Raw genomic sequence first — 20,235 nt, 5'->3', positions numbered from 1 at the left:
TCAGTTAGGATCCACCTGCTGCTGTGCCACATATGTCTTCCATAGTTCAATTGCTGGCATGGTGTGGATTTGCAAATGTATTCACTTCAATCTGTGAATGGGAGGAGGTGAGAGGCAGGTAGCATAGCAGCTAGAAAACACATATCAGCAGTGGGAGTGGAGTGCGAGGAGGTTTGACAATGATTAGGGTATAAGAGGGTAAGTGCATCCTGAATGCAGAGGCAATGGCTGGAGAAGTGAGCCTCCAGCTTTCTGCTGCATTCTGCAACCCACATCATGGCCTTCAACACATTGAGAAGGGGCAGCTCCATCAAATAATTCACATTGTGTGTTCTATTGATCTTGGAAGGATGACTGGCCTACATAAATGTGAAGGGTACTCACTACTTACCCTGACAATCCTTGTGAGGTCGTTGAACTTCTTGCGACATTGTGTGCCAGGTCTGGCTAACGTGTCTGCCACTGACACCTCTTGTGCAATTTCATGTCAAGTCTGCTTGAAAATGCTGGGCAATGGCCTCCCTCCCCCAAACAGATGGAGTGCAGACCACCTCCTTTCAACGGCCTGTAGTAAGGCCTCAGCAGTCTCTGAGGAGAATCTTCTGGCAAGCTGCCTGCTCTCTTGCTGCGCCATCTCTCCTGAAGTTTCAGAAGTAGGCCGGGTCACCTGCGCATGTGTCCTAAAGTACGGACTGCGCCCGGGAAAACTGAAACGCATCTGCGCATGTGCAAAATGGCGACCCTTTATAACACCACGATTTTCGGCTTGGGCGTACAAAGTTCATGGTGTAACAAGTGATTTAGTGTCCCAGATCATGGATCCTCATTTTTTGTTGAAATTTGCAGATGAGGGCGCAAACTTTTTCCAGTTGATATCAGGACCACCCTGTCGCCATTACCGCCCCAAAATCAGCAAAGCCACAAAATCCAGCTCTATGGGGCTCGAACCTCCACTTTTGTGCTTATCACCCAAAAATGGGCATTATTTCTGGAGTGGGCGTTATAAAAGGGTTTTCAGATCACCAGCTTCTCGCCCATTCTCAAAACATCTAGTTTGCATTTTTGAAAATGGACATTACCGCGAGCGATATCAAATGGGCGGTAGCTTTAAATCTTTTTGACCTTCTGCAGCAAAGTGTGGCCATTCTTAGCAACGGCATGGCAACACTCGATTCCCACAATTCAGGAGGTCAAGGATCATCATGACATGTGCAGAAGAGGAGACAAAGAGCGAGGGAGCTCAGAGGCACCGAAAGCGTGTGTGGCTGTGGTGTGTTCTTGTTTGGCTGTTGTGGGAGCAACGAGGGAGATTCACCAGCAGCAAAAAGCCTACTAAGCACCAAGAACATAGTTGGCACCGAGTTTCTGACCAACAAATAAGAAATAACATGGAAGGGATGGAGGAGGCCCTGGGGCTGGTAGCCAGGAACACTGATGGCAGAGGGCTCCCAGTGGTCCGGGAGCACCGCACTGCACCCCAAGGTGACGCATCCCCATTGTCAACCACACATGAGAGCCAGCAGCAACATCTTGCTTATGGCTCGGAGCACGTTCCCACCTTGGGACCATTCTCTCCCGTATCCATCCTAGCAGCGCTTCGGCCATCACCACCGCCCCCATAATGAAGCATCGCCTGAGGACCTCCTCGGCGAGGCAGCTTAGAGTCAGGAGGGGAAGGGGAAGGGGTAGAGGTGGGGAGAAGAAGCGGGGGCGGGGGGGGGGTGTGGGGGAAAGGGTTGGTTTGTACAGAAATACTGATGATTTCAGACTAATGTTCGGTTTAAATGTTTTTTATTTAACAAAACCTTGTAGCACACTGGCTCAGATAGCTACACCATTACACGGTGGTGATTCCTTAACATCAAAGGATATAATCACACTTAACTTCAATCAACTTAAACTTTAACTGCCACCAAGGTGATGCCCACCATTGATGTATGACCTGCACACCCAGCAGTGTGCCAGCCTTGTAAATAACACCAACGTTCTTTCAGGCAAAGCGATCATTGATGAGCTCCAGACGTAAGGCTCTTGCAGCCATCATGCCACCATGGGCCCTTTCATGCGGTCTGCAGGGGTGCGGGGGCATGGCTTCAGCATCAGCCTGATTGTCTGGCCCGATGTCAGCGTCCGCCTCCTCGTCCTCCTCTTTCTCTGGTGAGGTGAACTGTCAGACTCATCAGGCAATTCTTGTCCCCTCCTGATAGCCATGGTGTGTAGCATGGAGCACACCACCACGAATTGAGCTACCTGCTCAGGGTGGTATTGGAGCTCGCCTCCTGAGTGGTCCAGCATCTGAAGCACTGCTTCAGCACTCCAATGGTTTTCTCCTATATTGCGAGTTGCTCTGTGGCTCTCGTTGTATTGCCTCTCGGCCTCGGTGTGGGTGTCACACAGGGGGGTCATCATCCAGGTGACGAGGCCATATCCTTTGTCCCCAAGCATCCAGCATTGACCTTGTGGCTCATTGTTAAACAAGTCAGATACAGCGCTCTCACGCAGGATGTGAGCATCATGTATGCTGCCTGGAAATTGAACATTCACTGCCATAATAATTTGCTGATGGTCGACAACCAGTTGGACATTCAGAGAGTGGAATCCCTTGCGGTTCCTGAAAACCTCAGCATCCTGAAACGGTACCCGCATCATGATGTGCATACATTCTATTGCTCCCTGCACCTTGGGGAAGTTTGCAATTCTGGAGAATCCTAGAGCCATCTCACTCTGTGCCTCCCTAGTCATAAGGAAGCTGATCAAGTCCCTCCTGCGTGTGTACAGGGCTTCAGTGACCTGTCTAATGCAGCAATGTGTGGCATGCTGAGAAAGTCCGCAAATGTGGCCAGCTGTGGCCTGAAAAGAACCCGATGCGTAGAACGACAGTGCAGTACTGATGGTGCTGGCAGGCTGCAGATCTGCCCTTATCAGCTGGCATACCTCAGTGATAACCTCTTTGTGGAAGTGCAGTCATCGAAGACAGGTGGTGTTGGGCAAGTTGAGGTAAGAATGCTTCTCCTTGTACTTGCGAGGAGTGTAACGTCTGGTCCTCCTCATCTATCTGTCACTTCGTACATTGGGCACATAATGCAGTGGAGCATTCCTTCGGCGATGTCGAGTCTGCTGCATGTATTTGGTCACCAAGAGAGGGCGAGAAAGGACAGGTCCCATTGCAGTAGTTCTCTGTTTTCCACCGATTGCTCACAAACAAGGAATGACCCGACGAATACACGTTTCAATTCCAATCGGTCACAGTGTGGCCAAGATATTTTAAGGATGTTCACATCAGCTCCAATGACCTGCAGAGTACATCCGAACTCCGTCGAGGTTGAAGCACAACAGCCTTTTAAAGGACGCGACATGTGATCTGTTATGCGCATAATAAAGTAATGTAATGGAGTACTGTAGACATGAGTAAGTGTGACCTTAGCTCCTTTATTCAAACTCCAGAGTGTTGGTACAGCATGGGTGGCCTGCTTATATACAGTGCTCCCAAGGGATCCCAGATCCCTTGGGACTCCAGCAGGTATGCACTCTGGTGGCAGTATGATACAGGTTTTCTAGGGTTACACACATAACATGATCTACAACATGGCATCCATAACGCTGTGATTCATTCCAGTTAGTTCCACTTTTTGTGGGCAGCTTTTTGAACGAGCGATATTGTGGACGATATGTGTGTGAGATGGTGAAATTGACGATGGGCAATCTCCATGGCTGCTAGTTTGGGTAAATATGCTCTTTATGACAAAAAACAGTCGGCGGGTGCTAATATTGAATTTCGGTGTTAATTCTGTGTGGAAAGTAACGCTGGGCGATATTATAGGTGTTGAATTCACCCATTCTGCTGATTTCGCCCAAAAATAGTGGGCGGGTGGTAATATTTTTTCTCGCCGTTAAGCACATGGGGAAAGTAACGCTCGGCAATAAGTTTCCGAAAAATGCCCGCCAGTTTCCATTTTGTGCCAAAATGGGCGATATATGGTTGTTATACGTCATTTCAGCAATAAATTGGGCGTTAAGTGGGCGTTAAGCATGCAAAAAAAGTGGAGGTTCTCGCCCTATATCTTTGATCAAGCTTGAGGGCACCTGTCCTCTTACCTCTTTATGTGGCTCAGAGTCTAATTTTGTCTGATAACACACAAGTGCCGTGCCTTGGCATGTTTTTGTCATGTATCCTACATGGCTACTGTTGGTATTATCACAAGGTGTGTCACCAGAGGGCACAGCTGTGGGAGACTCGTAGGTTACCTGTACAGGTGTGCCTGGCCTAGTATAAAACGCAGGCCACCAGGTGTGATCCTCACTCTGGGGTTAACAAATAAAGGACTAAGGTCACTGCAGTTCAAGTACAACACATTGCCTCGTGGAGTCATTATCAGAGTATCTAAGGACACAACAATTGGTGACGAGATTACGAACTTTCATGCGGAAATGGCTACCCTTGGTACGTTGCAACAGTTCGCCGATGGTAATGATTGGGCGCCTTTGTGGAGAAGCTCGAACATTTCTTCACAGCAAACGACCTGGCAGGAGATGACCCGGCCACACTGGCTGATAAATGCAGAGCTATCTTGCTAAGCAGTTGTGGGACCACCGTCTATGGCCTCGTCAGGGACTTGCTGGCACCAGCGAAGACAATGACCAAGACGTACAAGGAGCTCGTAACCTTGATCCATGCGTAACTCAAGCCCAAGGAGAGCATCCTCACAACCAGACAGCGGTTCTAGACCCACCGACGACCTGAAGGCCAAGAAGTCGCGAAGTACGCAGCAGACCTCAGGAGGCTGGCGGCACCGTGCGAGTTCGGCAACACCTCAACGAAGCGCTGTGGGACATTTTTGTTATTGGAAGTGGCCGTGAGGCCCATCTTCACAAGCTACTGTCGGCGGATACCACCGTCACACTGCAGGAGGCCATCTCTGCGAGCCAGTTATTCATGACCTGACCTGCGGCTCTAGACAGATGACTCACCCTCAGGACTCACACCCGGCAGGTACTGTGCACAGAGTGGCGCCGTTTAGAGGCTGGACTGTAGAGCGCGAACCCTCTCAGGGAAGAGAGAACAGGCCCATGAGTCCCCTAACTCAGAGGGGGGCTAATCGAGTAGCACCATGCTGGCGTTGCAGAGCGAATCACAGGGCTCACCAGTGCCCCTTTGAAGACTATGTATGCAAAGGCTGCAGCACAAAGGGCCACCTCCAGTGAATGTGTAAGAGAAATATGACCCACTGTGTCGATGAAGAGTCTACAGATGGCCAGGAATCCAGCGTGGATTATGAATCGATAGGCAGCGAGGCAGCTCAGCCCCACGATGAAGTATTTAGCATGTTTACCTGCACCATCGAGTGTTCCCCGCTGAAGATTGAAATCGAGATAGAGGGAAGTCCAGTCTTAATGGAAGTGGACATGGGGGCGAGCCAGTCAGTGATGAATCAAGAAGCCTTTGAGAGGCTACGGGATGATCAAGTTGGTCCCGGTTCAGGCAAAGCTGCGCATCTACACCGATGAAATCATCCCAGTCGTTGATAGCATGAATGTAAAGGTACTCCATGATGGCGCAGTGCACAATTTACCTCTGTGGATTGTTGCAGGTGATGGACCAATGCTGCTCGGCAGAAGGTGGATGGAGAAGATCCATTGGAAGTGGGAAGACTTCAACCCTCCAGCGATTGACGGCCTCTGCGCTCAGAGGCAAAGCAAGCCCTCACCTGAGGGTGGACCCGGCACCGGAGAGCAGACCAGCACAGCACCCGAGGCACAGACCGCTCAGCATGACTGCATGGAGATGATCCAGCTGAGACGGCCCGAACGCATCTTCCAGGCTCCAGTGGCAGGACGCCAGAGGAAGAAAATCGGATCCAGAGGCGACTTCCCAGCTTCGGAGGCAGAACCCGGGGTGAAGAGGATCACCGCAGTCAACATCATGGATGGATGAAAGATGGCGCCCAAACCACGAGGTGAGGCGCTGAAGAAAAAGATGGCCACGGCCAGACCACGAGGTGCAGCGCTGATGGAGCAACACGTAGCACCAAACGGAGAAGAGGATTGGGGTAAAGCAAGCAAGGCTCTCTTAAAGGAGGCCTGCAACCCACTGCAATTAAAGGGACCGTTCCACACACTTAAGCAATGTAATAGTAACTGTAAGTCAGAAATGTGTAATTGATCATGTAAAATGTGGAACTGATCATCTGAATTGTGTACATGTAACCAGCGAGGAAAAGTCGCATGATCACGATCGGACCCACAGAGTGTCCATCATAAGTAATGAAAAGCTGTGCGATGCAGGATTTCCACTGCACGCAGCCAATGCAGCGGGCAGACAACCATCGGATGCACACAGGTCCAGCGAGCTACCCAATGATGTAGCCTGCGTCCCAGGGACCAGAGTCATGCACCATGGAGTGTGGCCACAAGCAGCCAACACACAAAACTGCAGAGCGAGCGACCTCAGCAGGGCATCGGCACTGGTATCGATACCCTGCCCCTGATCAGCTCCACCTCTCAGGCACCCAATGGCACCAACTGTCATGAGCCTGAAAGAGCAGACTGTGCTAAGGTGCAGTCTGCAGACCCAATCGCCACTCAGGCCATAACTGTAAATGAAAGGTCACCTGCCACAGTTCCCCCAAAAGGGACCAGGAGCAACCAAGTTCGCAAACCAAACAACGCCCAGGCCAGCGAGTCAGTAGTTCCCTGTGCACTGCTAGGCGACAGCTCCTCAGGGAGCAGCAGTGACCCAGGGCGCAAAGAAAGGACAGGGAGGTCACAGGCACCTGTGAACCGGCCCGACACTAGAGACCACGGCAACAGCCCCAAGAGCAGGCAACTCGAGCTAACCGGGTTCCCACGGCCAGCATTGGGCACTGCGCCGCCACCAGACTAGAGGGACACCGGACACCATCCAGCAGCTCTGGAACTAGCTTGTCCTCAAGCACTGGTCACGGCATCGATAAGGCTTCTCACCAGTCTAACGTACTTGTCTCACAACAGAACAACAAATGTAATGCAAACCTGTTTTCCTGAACTTGAATGTATATGAATGCTTTGGGCCTCCGCCATAATCGATGTGGGGGTGGGGGGGGGGGGGAGAATAGAGTGGTCAGGGACACACACAAACAGCAACCACCAGCACTCTACTGCACCAACCACTCACCCAAGATTGAAACGACCTGCCAAGGGTCAACCAGACAGAGCCCACATAGAGCTAAGCCCAGAGCACAGTCAATGCAGAGGCGATTTGCACTAAAGGTGCTGAGGAGAGTGATGTCATGTATCCTACATGGCTACTGTTGGTATTATCACAAGGTGTGCCACCAGAGGGCACAGCAGTGGGAGACTCATAGGTTACTTGTACAGGTGTGCCTGGCCTAGTATAAAAGGCAGGTCACCAGGTGTGATCCTCACTCTGGAGTTAACAAATAAAGGACTAAGGTCACTACAGTTCAAGTAAAACACGTTGTCTCGTGGAGTCATTACTAGAGCATCTAAGGACACAACAGTTTTACTTTGTTAAAGGCACTATATAAATGCAAGTTGTTGTGGCATGTTTTATAAGAACTGGGAAAATTCTGCTGTGTAAAATGGTATGTTGTTGTGTGTCCCTTTTAAGGCTTCAAGATGTAATTAGTTTGTAACCTTGTAAAGAATGGTGGATTTATTTAGTTCACATTGCAGGTGACAACCATGGCTATGTTTGATTGACAGGTTAGTTTAAGAATTTGTAGACTTTGTGGAACCAGTACATTGGCGAGGGAGCTGAAACACAGCCTTTCAGATTGTTCTGCCTCTATCAGAAAAGACAGAAAATATAAATTATCTTGATTGTAGTATTCACTGTTTAACAGCACGATACCTAACGGAGCTATTCAATCCTTTTTGGGTTTTTTAGTTTTCTTCTTTGGCCTGTTGCTCTTGAGAAAATGGAAATGAGGGCTGGGGGACCCCTGGCTGGGAGTCAATCATGTGGCAAGAACAATCCATTCAGGTGTGATAGAATGTGCAATATACGTGGGTAGAACAAATGAAGGACAGAGACACAATGAGTTGCTAGTCCATGTGCTCGTTTATTCGGCCAGAGCAAACTGAGCATGCTCATACCAAACCACGTGATAATACATTACACTGCTTTCCCCTCTCAAATACAACAAAACTATGGTCCCACCTTTCTCAGAATTACATTTATTACATACAAAAATTCCTGCCGTTTTTCTTTTAAATGAACTACAAATCTAGTTTGATAACAGGTTTGTGTAGCTATACTGATCACCTTTCAGAAGTTTTTGGTGTTGAACCAATTTTCGGGCTGTTTTGTTTTGATTCCAAACTCAAAGGTGATCTTGTTTGAACCTACAAGTATCATGTCAATACTCCTTTGAGTGACTATTCACAAGTACCAGAAAAAAAAATTTGCTTTTTGACAGAAATTTACCTGTAGTGGAGTTTTGGGTGGTATGTTTCTGCAATTTTTGTAAACGCTGAATTTGCTGACAGTGATTCAAGTCCAATCCAGGCCAGTAAATAAAGCTTCTTGGATTTGATCATACTGACAATCAGGTAGTATGAAGTTCGGCCAGAATTCTATCTCTTAAAGAAGTAGGTACCACCACTGTTTCCTCACTTGATACAACCTTGCTCACAAAACAATTCAATATGGAATGGCTTCTGTGTCCATACACTGATCAGTCTATCCATTCAAGGGGACTGATTTTCAGCACCTCACTGCCCGCTGCCGCTGACTGCCACCGACATTCCTCCTGAAGATCTGCCCACTGCCACTTTCAGGGTGGCCTGGAGCAGGCGGGAGGGAGGAGCTGCCGGGAACTGACCACTGACGTCAGTGGACGGCCGAGTGGCACAACTGACTTCCCGCCCACCGAGCTCACAGATTCCTGTGGGCAGGACTCGGTGGCAGAATGGGGGTGGACCGCGGGCTGGAGGCTCGTCTGACCCCCAACGGTGAATATGAAGAACCTGAAAAAAAGGTAAGTGAACATTTTAATACTTTTTTTCAACAGCGACTTACCTGGATGGGGTCCCCTGAAGGTCTTCGGATACTTTTTTAATTTTTTGCTGTTGTTTTTTTTCAGGTGTTCGACCCTCCATAGGCCCGACTCCATCCTCAGCGGCACTTGGGCGGCAAGCGCCTCTGACGCCGAGAATGGGACCTCCCGCCCACTGCCACCCAAATTGGTGGCGTACGTCTTCCAGTTGCTGCCCGCCGACTATCGAGGGACCTTCTTCCTGAATATCCCGCACAAAGTACCGTCTGGTACCTCGGCGGCACTTGTGAAAATCGGCCCCAAGGTGTTTTCATACACACTTTTCAGTACTGTGTCCTTTTGAGTCCCATCTGCAATCTCAGTTGCAGGCAAGGAAAGACTTTGTTAACTGCACCGAACGTGAAAATCGCACCTTTACTCCCAACACATGAGTCCTCATGTAGCAGCCTGGACAAGGCATCTGTGATTGCTCTGTGTCGTAGTGCACAAGTAGAGCATCGCTAGAGAGACTGTTCTTACAAACGTTGCAAGCTTCCTGTTGCGCTTTAGTCCACTTCCACTGGACATCCTTCTTGTGGAGCTCGTGCAATGGAGCTGACATGTTTGCTAAATCAGGTAAGAAATGCACATAATACTGGGCCATTCCAAGGAAAGATCCTAACTCAGACACGTTCTGTGGCTTTGGAGCATTGATGACAGCATCATCCTTTTCCTTCACTGGTTGCAAGCTTTTTGCATCAACTTTCAGACCAAGGTGCACAACCTCGAGCTGCACAAAAGCACATTTGCTCCTTTTCAATTTGATGTTGTGGGCATTCAACCTTTGAAGCACTATATCTAACTGTCATGTATGTATGCTTGGATTTACTAGCTACCAGGTGGTGCCATTGTTGGAGGTCGTTGGGCTGTGCGCACGTGTGTGTGGCCCAGGTATAAAAGGCCAGCCAGCTTATAATGCAATCACTTTGGGCCCTAATAAAATAGAGCCAGGTTTGTACCTGTTCGGAGTTTACAGTATTCAGTCTATTGAGTTATTGTATACACAACATTTTGCGATGAGGTAACAAGAACCTTCACATGCAAAAATGAGCACAATTGGAATTCTGGAGCGATTCGTGGCGGGAGAAGATTGAGCAGACTTTGTAGCCCGCTTGAACCAGTACTTCGTGGCCAACAAAATGAAGGAAGAGACAGACGCAGTTCGGCGCTGGGCGGTCCTCCTCACGGTTTGCGGTCCGAAAATCTATGGACTCATAAAGAATCTCCCCTCACCCTTAAGTCCAATGGACAAGGACTATGAAACATTGTGTGCTCTGGTACATGACCATCTCAAACCAGATGAAGGCATCATCATCTCAAGATATCGATTCTATACGCACGTTCATTCTGAGGGCCAGGATCTATCGGAATTCGTTGTCGACCTAAGATGTCTAGCTGGACCATGTAAGTTTGAAACTGCGTTGGCAGACATGCTGCGGGACTTCTTTGTAATCAGCATCAACCACAAGGTGATCCTGCATAAGCTACTGGCACGGAGATGCTGGATTTGAGCAAGGCCATCACGATTGCCCAATCATGCATGACGACGGACAAAAGCTTAAAGCAGATATCACCGAAAAATTGAAACTCGGCAAGTACTGTAAACAAGATAGTATCATCGTTTGGCAAAGCTGCATATGGCAGGACCTACCCGACTGCGTACGCGAAACCTGTGGCTGCTCAAAGTCCGCCAACGGGAATTAATCCGATATCACGGTGTTGGCATTGTGGGGGAAATCATCGGCATCATCAGTGGCGCTTTAAACAGTATATTTGTAAAGGCTGCTCGAGAGTGGGGCATCTCCAGCACACGTGTCCGCAACTGAGCAAGCGTGCTGCAACACACCATGTGGAGGATAGTGACCCGTCTAGCGCAGATCCGGATATGCAATCCGAAATACCAGAGGAGGAAATGTATGGACTGTATTCGTTCCTAACAAAGAGCCAACTGTTAATGATTAATGTAAAAATTAATGGTATGCCGGTATCGATGGAATTGGACACATGTGCGAGTCAATCAATAATGAGCCAGAGGACATTCGACAGGTTGTGGGATACTAAGGCTGTAAGGCCTAAGCTGAGTCCAATCAATGCCAAGTTGCGTAAGTACACTAAAGAACTCATAATGGTGATTGGCAGTGCAGTAATCAAGGTGTCGTATGATGGTGAAGTTCACGATTTATCATTATGTATTGTTCCAGGCAATGGTCCAACGCTGTTCGGCAGGAACTGGTTAGAAAAAATCAAATGGAACTGGAACGAGATCAAAGCGTTGTCGTCGAAGGAGGATACTCCAGGTGCTCAATTGCTGAGCAAGTTCCCCTTGCTGTTTGAACCAGGCATCGGCAATTTCACGGGAGCCAAGGTGCAGATCCACATGGACTCGGATGCAAGACCCCCGTCCCTCATAAAGCTCGGGCAGTTCCGTACATGATGAGGGAGAAGGTTGAAATCGAACTGGACAGACTCCAGCATGAAGGGATCATATCACCGGTTGAACTTAATGAACGGGCCAGACCCATTGTTCCCGTGTTGAAAAGTGATGGCCCTGTCAGGATTTATGGAGACGACAAGGTTACGATCAATCAAGTTTTGAAACAGTATCAATACCTGTTACACAGAAACATAGATATAGAAACATAGAAAATAGGAGCAGGAGTAGGCCATTCAGCCCTTCGAACCTGCACCACCATTCAATATGATCATGGCTGATCATGCAACTTCAGTACCCCATTCCTGCTTTCTTTCCATACCCCCTTGATCCCTTTAGCCCAAATCTAACTCCCTTTTGAATATATCTAACGAACTGGCCTCAACAACTTGCTGTGGTAGAGAATTCCACAGGTTCACAATTCTCTGAGTGAAGAAGTTTCCCTTCATCTCGGTCCTAAGTGGCTTACCCCTTATCCTTAGACTGTGACCCCTGGTTCTGGACTTCCCCAACATCGCAAACATTCTTCCTGCATCTAACCTGTCCAATCCTGTCAGCATTTTATATGTTTCTATGACATCCCCTCTCATTCTCTAAATTCTAGTGAAAATAAGCCAAGTCCATCCAGTGTTTCTTGATATGTCAGTCCTGCCATCCCGGGAATCAGTCTAGTGAATCTTCGCTGCACTCCCTCAATAGCAAGAATGTCCTTCCTCAGATTAGGAGACCAAAACTGTACACAATATTCAAGGTGTGGCCTCACCAAGACCCTGTACAACAGCAGTAAGACCTCCCTGCTCCGATACTCAAATCCTCTCGCTATTAAGGCCAAAATACCATTTGCCTTCTTCACCGCCTGCTGTACCTGCATGCCAACTTTCAATAACTGATGTACCATGACACCCAGGTCTCATTGCACCTCCCCCTTTCCTAATCTGTTACCATTCAGATAATATTCTGCCTTCCTGTTTTTGCCACCAAAGTGGATAACCTCACATTGATCTACATTATACTGCAACTGCCATGCATTTGCCCACTCACATAACCTGTCCAAGTCATCCTGCAGCCTCTCAGCATCCTCCTCACAGCTCACACTGCCACCCAGCTTAGAGTCATTTTCAAACTTGAAGATATTACATTCAATTCCTTCATCCAAATCATTAATGTATATTGTAAATAGCTGGGGTCCCAGCACTGAACCTTACGGTAGCCACTAGTCACTGCCTGCCATTCTGAAAAGGACCCGTTTATTCCTACTCTTTGCTTCCTGTCTGCCAACCAGTTCTCTATCCATGTCAACACATTACCCTCAATACCATGTTCTTTAATTTTGCACACTAATCTCTTGTGTGGGACCTTGACAAAAGCCTTTTGAAAGTCCAAATACACCACATCCACTGGTTCTCCCTTGTCCACGCTACTAGTTACATCCTCAAAAAATTCTACAAGATTTGTCAAGCATGATTTCCCTTTCATAAATCTATGGTGACTTGGACTGATCCTGTCACTGCTTTCCAAATGCGCTGCTGTGACATCTTTAATAATTGATTCCAACATTTTCCCCACTACCGATGTCAGGCTAATCGGTCTATAATTCCCTGTTTTCTTGCTCCCTCCTTTTTTAAAAAGTGGGGTTACATTAGCTACTCTCCAATCCAAAGGAACTAATCCAGAGTCTATAGAATGTTGGAAAATGACCACCAATGCATCTACTATTTCTAGGGCCACGTCCTTAAGTAGTCTGGGATTGCAGACCATCAGGCCCTGGGGATTTATCGGCCTTCAATCCCATCAATTTCTCTAACACAATTTCCTGACGAATAAAGATTTCCTTCAGTTCCTCCTTCTCGCTAGACCCTCGGTTCTCTAGTAATTCCATAAGCTTATTTGTGTCTTCCTTAGTAAAGACAGAACCAAAGTAGTTGTTCAATTGGTCTGCCATTTCTTTGTTTCCCATTATAAATTCACCTGATTCTGACTGCAAGGGACCTACGTTTGTCTTCACTAATCTTTTTCTCTTCACATATCTATAGAAGGTTTTGCTGTCAGTTTTTATGTTCCCTGCAAGCTTACTCTCATCCTCTATTTTCCCCCTACTAACTAAACCCTTTATCCTCCTCTGCTGAATTCTAAATTTCTTCCAGTCCTCAGGTTAGGTGCTTTTTCTGGCCAATTTATATGCCTCGTCTTTGGATTTAACATTATCCCTAATTTCCCTTGTTAGCCACGGTTGAGCCACCTTCCCCATTTTATTTTTAGGGCAGACAGGGATGTACAATTGTTGAAGTTCATCCATGTGATCTTTAAATGTCTGCCATTGCCTATACACCGTCAAACCTTTAAGTATTATTCGCCAGTCTATCCTAGCCAATTCACGTCTCATACCATCAAAGTTACCTTTCTTTAAGTTCAGGATCCTAGTCTCTGAACTAACTGTGTCACTCTCCATCTTAATGAAGAATTCTACCATATTATGGTCACTCTTCCCCAAGGGGCCTCGCACAACAAGATTGCTAATTCATCCTCTCTCATTAGACAAGACCCAGTCTCAGATGACCTGCTCTCTAGTTGGTTCCTCGACATATTGGTCTAGAAAACCATCCCTTATAAACTCCAGGAAATCCTCCTCCACCGTATTGCTACCAGTTTGGTTTGCCCAATCTATATGTAGATTAAAGTCACCCATGATAACTGCTATACCTTCATTGCATGTATCCCTAATTTCCTGTTTGATGCCATCCCCAACCTCACTACCACGTTTGGTTGTCTGTACACAACTCCCACTAGCGTTTTTTGCCCTTTGGTGTTCCGCAGCTCTACCCATACAGATTCCACATCTTCCAAGCGAATGTTCTTCCTTAATATTGCGTTAATCTCCTCTTTAACCAGCAACACGACCCCACCTCCTTTTCCTTTCTGTCTATCCTTCCTGAATATTGAATACCCCTGGATGTTGAGTTCACAGCCTTGGTCACCCTGAAGCCATGTCTCCGTAATCCCAGTTACATCATATCCGTTGACAGCTATCTGTGCAGTTAATTCGTCCACCTTATTACGAATGCTCCTCGAGACACAGAGCCTTCAGGCTTGTTTTTTTAACACTCTTTGTCCTTTTAGAATTATGTTGTAATGTGGCCCTTTTTGATTTTTGCCTTTGATTTCTATGCCCTCCTCCTTTCCTTATCTCCTTTCTACCATTTGCTTCTGCCCCATTTTACTTCCATCTGTCTCCCTGAATAGATTCCCATCCCCCTACCATATTAGTTTAAACCCTCCCCAACAGCACTAGCAAACACTCCCCCTCGGACACTGATTCTGGTCCTGCCCAGTTGCAGACTGTCCAGTTTGTACTGGTCCCACCTCCCCCAGAACTGGTTGCAATGTCCCAGGAATTTGAATCCCTCCCTCTTGCACCATTCTCAAGCCACGTATTCATCTTAACTATCCTGCTATTTTTACTCTGACTAGCATGTGTCACTGGTAGCAATCCTGAGATTACTACCTTTGAGGTTCTACTTTTTAATTTAACTCCTAGCTCCCTAAATTCAGCTTGTAGAACCTCATCCCATTTTTTTACCTATATCGTTGGTACCTATATGCACCACGACAACTGGCTGTTCACCCTCCCACTCCAGAATGCCCTGCAGCCGCTCCGAGACATCCTTGATCCTTGCACCAGGGAGGCAACATACCATCCTGGAGTCTCGATTGCGGCCGCAGAAATGCCTATCTATTCCCCTTACAATAGAATCCCTTACCACTATAGCTCGACCACTCTTTTTCCTGCCCTCCTGTGCAGCAGAGCCACCCATGGTGCCATGAACTTGCCTTCCCCGATGACTCATCTCCCCCAACAGTACCCAAAACAGTATATCTGTTTTGGAGGAAGATGACCACAGGGGACCCCGGCACTACCTTCCTTCCCCTGCTCTGCCTGATGGTCACCCATTCACTATCTGCCTGTGTAACCTTTATCTGCGGTGTGACCAACTCACTAAACGTGCTATTCACGACATCCTCAGCATCGTGGATGCTCCAGAGTGAATCCATGCGCAGCTCCTGTCATGTTTGTAACCTTCACATAACTGTAACCAATATGTAACAACACTGTACACTGTGTACAACTGTGAAATACACACCTTGACCACAGGGGTGAACTTGTGGGAGACACTCGTTACCTGGTCAGCCAGATACTTAAAGGGAGGTTCCACGCAGGCTCAGCGCTCCTTGGTCTGGGGAATAAAGGTACAGATCATGAGTAACCTTGTCTGCAGTATATGCCTCGTGTTCTAGAGTTGAGAACTCTACATCTGGCGACGAGAAACGGGAATCACTGAACCACAAGGATGGCCAGCGGTAGGACAGAGGAACATTACTGTGTGGGTGAGGACTGGGACGATTTTGTGGAGCGACTCCAGCAGACTTTTGTCACAAAGGACTGGCTGGGAGTGGAAGCGGCTAACAAGCGGGGGACAAAAACGTACGCGCTGATGAAAGACCTGCTTGCACCACTCAAGCTGGCCGACAAGTCCTTTGAAGTGCTCAGCCAGCTGATCAGCGAACATCTGAAACCGGCGAGCAGCGTACACATGGCCCGGCACCGTTCTACACACACTGGCGTCAGGAAGGGCAAAACATCTCGGACTTCGTTGCAGACCTGAGGCGCTTGGCCAGCTTCTGTAAGTTCACTGACGCCTGCAGGGGGGAGATGTTAAGGGATTTTTACATTGAGGGTATTTACATTAGTCATGCTGGTATTTTCAGGAAGCTTATTGAGGACAAGGGCTTGACTTTGGAAAGGGCAGCTTTGATAGCTCAGAACCTTCTTGGCGGGGGAAGAGGAAACCAAGATAATTTACGCAAGCAGCCCTGGTTTTAACGTTGCGATGAACCAGGGAGTTAATGTTGTAAAAGTGATACAGAACCCCGCAGGCAGGCAAGGGCTATTCGACACCACCCAGGCAGGCAGGCAAGGGCAATTCGACACCGCCCAGGCAGCAATAGGCTCTAGGGTGGGACAGCAACAGAGACAATGGCAGGAGGATCGGCAGTTCACACCATCAAGAGGAACAATGCGTCCCGTGATGGGACAATTGACACCCACCACCAGAGTGCTTAGAAACAACCAAGGGGACAATCAGAGAGAAATGCCTGGTAACAGCCCCTTTGTGAACAACAATCTCAGCCAATGCTGGAGGTGCGGGGGTAGACATACTGCTAAAAGCTGCAAGTTCCAACAGTTCACCTGCAGGAATTGTAGTGCCAGAGGACATTTGGCTAGAATGTGCAAAAAGGCTGTAGCGAGTATTTCCAATGTCCTGATTTTTTCTGCACGTTAATTAATATTAAAGTGAGTATAATTTGCTGCCTTTTATTTTCCTTTCAGGAAAACTTTACGGCTGACCTTAACCCAGCTGCCAGTTTACATTCCCAGCAGTTGCCTTCAGTTGGGGCTCAGTTTCAAGATCTGCCAATCGCAGTGACCTGTGCAGTGCAGCAGAAGGTGGAAGGGAAAGAATGTGAACCACAGAAAGAGAAAGTGCTGACAAAAGAAATGCCTGTGCAGGTAAGCTGGACAGGTTAGGGCTAGGTTCTGACACTTAGACATGGGCTTGGGAGTGACTTCCTTCTTGTTTTCACCCTCACCTGGGATTGTCCCTAATTCTGGAGCCCTGCCAGCTGGATATGATTTCAGTTCATTTTCTGTTCATTGGGTTTCCTCGTTCATTGCCACCCCAGGGTCCATTTCCACTGAGGGAGGGATTTCGCGAACCTGGGATCTGCTACGTTAGCAGCCTGGACAGGGCAAGTTGGCTGCTACAGGGCCGTAGTGCCTGGGAAATCCCAGCCAAATTGGAGGGATTAATGTCCTGTATACCCCTGTCCAGTTCATCATCCCTCCGTGTGCTGCAGCTGCTAATGTTTGAAGTGCTGGGGATGGGTACGGGGCTATTAGCAGATCATCAGTACCTGACGTATTGGTGGAAGCAGGTGGTGTTGCCGGCTGCAGTTCCCGACTTTTGTCGAATGGGGAGTTCTTTACCAAGCATTCAGGGCAGCAGTGAAACTGCTCTATCCCTGGGATAGAGTTGTGCAAGCATTCAATCCCAGAGATAATGTGGTTGCTCTGCCATTGTGGACGCTCGGTAAAGAGCTCGCCATTCCACAAAAGTCATTTCTTTCACCCACTGCCAGTTCGCGCTCACATGCGTGCCCCAGGTTTTAAATTGTAAACAGACTTGGTGTATTGAAGGGTGTCCGTAATTTGCAATTTGCCAGTGTCATGGTTTTAAGGTACATCTTGAATTTGTTACAATGTCATCATCATAGGCGGTCCCTCATATAGAAACATAGAAAATAGGTGCAGAAGTAGACCATTCGGCCCTTCTAGCCTGCACCGCCATTCAATGAGTTCATGGCTGAACATGCAACTTCGAGGATGACTTGCTTGCACGCCAAAAAGGGATGAGTTCACAGGTGTTTCAATGAAGGACCGAATATTCCAGGTCTCAAACTACATCCTGAAGGGTGGAAGATGCCTGTGTGTGCACACCAGCCACCACACGGGCTTGACAGAGCTAGGTCTTGGTCCAGTGGCAAGGATTAACCAAGACGACTGGAGACCAGCTCTGCTGCACAGACCTACTGCGCGTGCACATATCACAGTGTGGGCTGGCTCGTGCTGCCCCTGGGCCCTCGCCTCTTCTGGCCCCAAACAATGTAAGTTATTTGTGACTGTCAATAAGTGTCCATTTTTTGAAAGTGTCTGTTTGTAGAGGTTTCACTGTATATTTGCTGCTTTTTTTTCTTGTCAGGAAAACTTTAAAGCTGACCCAGTTTACACTCCCAGTTGAGGCTCAGTTTCAAGATCTGCCAATTGCAGTGACCTGTGCAGTGCAGCAGAAGGTGGAAGGGAAAGAATGTGAACCACAGAAAGAGGAGGTGCTGACAAAGGTAATGCCTGTACACGTAAACTGGAGTAAGTTCTGTGTCTGCAGCCAGTGTGAGGATTAGAGTTAAGTTCTGGTACATATACATGGGCTTTGAACTGTGGGAGTGATGGAAGTATGATGCAGGAGAGGATGAAGCATCCTGGTTATTCAAAAGTCTTCAATGTTAAAACCACTTGCACTTTCTTTAGATTCATTTAGGGGAGATATATGGGGAAATTTCTTCACCCAGAGGGTGGTGGAGGTCAGGAACTCACTGCCTGTAAGGGTGGTAGAGGCAGAAACCCTCACTACATTTACAAGATACTTGGATGTGCACTTAAAGTGCCGTAACCTACAGGGCTATGGACCAAGAGATGGAAAGTGGGATTAGGCTGCTTAGCTCTTGGTCGGCTGGCGCGGACACGATGGGCTGAAATGGCCTCCTTCCGTGCTGTAAATTTCTATGCTTCTATGATTCCTCCACTACTTTCCCACACTTCACAAAGACTCTTTCAGGCACTGGGTGACAGTAGCTGTTTAAACATATTGGGGCTGACTTTGATCTCTCCATTGCTCTAGTTTTAGGCAGAAACCGGATAATAGCAGAGCCAAAATCGCATAAAAAACTGAACTGGCAACATGTCGCTGGAGGTCCCATTCCAATTTTCACAGGACCTCGATTTAGAGCTTTTGCCAAAAGCGGGCGGAAGTCTCATTAATATATGCAGATTGGGGTCCAAAGACGTTGTCAGGACATCAGTGTCATTTTCATCCCTGTCTACATTGTTACCACCAGGTCTTCAACCCATCTACAAACCATGGATGGTGCAAGTCTGGAGAACCTTCCTTAGCTTCAGTCAGGGAAAGCTGGAAGTCGGTCTGGTATTTATTTTTACTGCAGTCACTTATGTGCTTTGAGCCTTAACAGCTTCCACTATGTCATCTCCTCACTGCTGTCGGTATTGCAGTACTTTCCCTACGGCTGGAACCTGCTGCTCCATTTCACTTCCTGGCTCTTTCACCTCTCACCTTTGAGGTGCTGCATTATGCCCAATAAAAGTGGCTGCCCTGCTGGATTTCCCACCCTCCCAATCGTCGAGCTGCCTATAAACACTGCCATTAGTGCTGGCAGCTCACCTATTCAATGCAAATGAAGCCGAACTGTAGTATATAGCTCCACCTAGTGGACAACCGTGGTAATGCAGCCACTGCTGTAAATACAGTAAAGGCATCAGGTGACACCGAATAAGTTCCTGTGTTAAGTGCCATTTTGTAAAGTCTGTGTCTTGTGATGTCGTAAATAATGTATCACATTGGCGATGAGGATGGGATTTCTGGCTATACTAGTTGAAATTTTTGTTGGAGGATGATTCCAGCCAAACAACAGAGACTAGAGAGGTCCTTTGTGTTGCAGAACAGCTACAAATCCAAGGTAAATTACAAGCACACTTGGCTGAACTGAAGAGTTCAGATGGCTGCGCCTATGGTAATAATAGGGCACTTGGGTAAGTTTCAACGTGGCCGAGAGACTTTCGGAACATATGTGGAGCTGGAAGGACAGCAATTGTTCATTGTGATTGATAGCATTCAAAGTGGGTAGAGGTGTTTACAATGCGGAAAATAACAATAAGTAAAACACTAGACAAGTTGCAAAGATTATTTTCTTCATATGGCCTCCCAGAAGAAACTGTGTCTGATAATGGACCACAATTTTGTTCAGAAGGCTTTGCACAGTTCACGAGCAAAAATGGTGTGAAACATACTGAGGTTCCACTGTACCACCCTGCTTCAAATGGTGCAGCAGAGCGCATAGTACAAATTGTAAAATGTGCCCTCA

Source organism: Pristiophorus japonicus, chromosome 7 (assembly GCF_044704955.1).
Source record: "Pristiophorus japonicus isolate sPriJap1 chromosome 7, sPriJap1.hap1, whole genome shotgun sequence".
Taxonomy (NCBI): Eukaryota; Metazoa; Chordata; class Chondrichthyes; family Pristiophoridae; genus Pristiophorus; species Pristiophorus japonicus.
This window is presented reverse-complemented; position numbering follows the sequence as displayed.